The sequence below is a fragment of the Hydra viridissima genome, unplaced genomic scaffold (genome assembly GCF_058129835.1).
Source record: "Hydra viridissima isolate aposymbiotic clone 2 unplaced genomic scaffold, HvirCarnegie_v1 scaffold_14, whole genome shotgun sequence".
Classification (NCBI taxonomy): Eukaryota; Metazoa; Cnidaria; class Hydrozoa; order Anthoathecata; family Hydridae; genus Hydra; species Hydra viridissima.
Window position 1 is genome coordinate 10,567,614 of NW_028324313.1, and position 2,500 is coordinate 10,570,113.

Sequence of the window (2,500 nt, forward strand, 5' to 3'; positions counted from 1 at the left end):
CCCTCTGTCTCTTGAACATAAATGCAAAAATCATTTAAAAAAGCAAATTCATTTTCAAAAACGTTTAAAAAGTGTAAACCACTTATTAAAAGAAGACTTTACAAAATACTTCACTGCTATTTAAAAAATACTACACATCTATTTCAGAAATTCCATACCACACTACAAAATGAATTTCAAAAACATTTGTTTGTTTGCAAGACAGAAGTTTTCATTACAGAAGACGCTGAATCCATTTTAAAAAGATGCACAGTGAAAAATGCCTACTTTTTATTTTTTTCAAAGGCTCGGTCACTTTCAAAAACTGCAGTCCCTTTTAGAAAAAAAAGAAGTCTTTAATTAAGAAGCAAAAGGTCTCTTTAAAAAAGAAATACAAGTTTTCATTTTAAGAATGGTAGATGTGACTTAACCAACAATTTTAAGTCACATTTAAAGAAACACATTAAGTCGCTTTAAAATATATAATAAGTCACATTCAAGAAGCTTCATATCACTTTAAAAGGGCTTAAGCCACTTTAAAAGTCTCTTAAATGTCTAGCTCACTCACTCACTCACTCACTCACTCACTCACTCACTCACTCACTCACTGCATGATCAAAGTCTTTTAAAAAGACTATTCATGTTTGAAAAGTGCTATTTCACTTTTGCTATTTCCAAATAAATAAAAAGTTTACATCACTCTCAAAAAATGCAAAGCTGCTTAAGAAGAAAAAGCTAGGTCACTTTTAAAAAAGATAACTTCATTTGTAAAAAGAACATCAAGGCGGTTAAGAGTTCTCTGCTCACCAAAACCAAAACAAAAGGCTAAGTCGCTTTAGAATGTAAAACCAACTGCAAACCATTTTAAAAGGGTTTAAAGCCAGTTTAAAAGTCTCACCAGAGATGTCCAGCTCACTGGAACAAAGTCTTTTAAAAAGATTATTCGCATCAGAAAACAGCTAGCTCACTTTCAAAAGTGTTGCTTTAGAAAGAAGCTAGTTCGCTTTTAGAAACAAAAACTTCATTTCTAAGATGAAAATCGATTAAGAGTTGTCTGCAAAACAAAACCAAAAGCTTATTTGATTTAAAGAAACAAAAAACGTTTAAATGGATCCAAATTGACATTGTGAAGTAGAGCAACTTTAGAAATACAACAAATCATATTTTTAAAATTTTGCCACTTTAAACGCAACCCTAACCCTAACCCTAACCCTAACGCTATATCATATTTAAAAAAGAGCCTAAGTCACTTTAAAAAGGTCACATCATTTAGACAACACGAAGCTGTTAGTCCAAACGACTTGCAGCATCACCATCACCATCATTGTCAGCAGCAGCAGCAGCAGCAGCAGCAGCAGCAGCAGACGGAGAAAAAAATGCAAATTCAAAAGGTCTTCCTAGGAAACTGTCTTCGAAATCAATCAGAAAATAACATCATCATTGCAAAACAAAACAAAAAACAAAAGGAGGTGTTTGCATTTAAAAAGCTCTCTCAAAAGACAAACGAATACGACTTACTCATTGATTGGTTGAAACTTGCTGCTAAGATGAGCTTCCTTTTGTTACATCACAGGGATGCATAACTGTACAGCCACAACATCTACCCAGCATTACCTCACTCAAAACTAACTAAACACTGTCTCATTCTTAGAAACGAAACATTCTTTAACTTAGCTTAGAGTAGGTAAGGTTAAATAGGTCTATTAAAAGAGAGCTGAAATTCTTAGCTCCCTGCTGATTGTTTTCTTCTATGCATTTCCTTCTTTTTCCAGCTCCTTTATAGTTTGGCTCCTTTATAGTTTGGCTTTATCAATGTAATGCCGTTATTCTAACCCTAACCCTAACCCTAGCCCTAACCCTAACCCTAAATCCTGACTCCTCTTCTTCCAACTTTTTGTAGCTACTTTCATATCAACTCGAATGTTTCTCCCTTACGCTTTTTCTAACTTTCTTATGGAGTTTTCGTCTTACGGAGGTTATGCTTCTTTTCTTCTTTTCGCTCTGCCAATCGTCATGCAATATTCTGCCCAACAACACAAATACTACGAAAATCGTAAATATTATTCCTCTTCGCTATCGCAAAGCACCTCTACTAGATGAGAAGTTAGCTTGGAATTCATAACATGTGCAATAATCCATTCAACAAAAATTGAACGGCTGCGCTCTTAAGAATGTTGTACAAATGGATTATTATCTCAGGTCCAGTGAAGAGGCATTAGGGCCAATATCGGGAAAAATTACTGCTGCTGTGAAGCAGAGAAAATTATAAACTGTGATAAAAGTAATAAGCTTATTTGGTAAAACTGATAAAGTTCATTTAGTTTTTGCTAATTGCGCACTTACGCATTGACTTTCATCGAAGCTGCGCTCACAGTTTAAATCAGCAATAAGCCCAGGCTCACGCCTAAAGCTGCGTCACCACAAGCAGCTCTATAACATGGCCATTGAACGTACTTACTTATCAACAGATCTTACTTAGTTCTGTTAGATCCTACTTAGGCCTGTTAACAGAACTTACTTA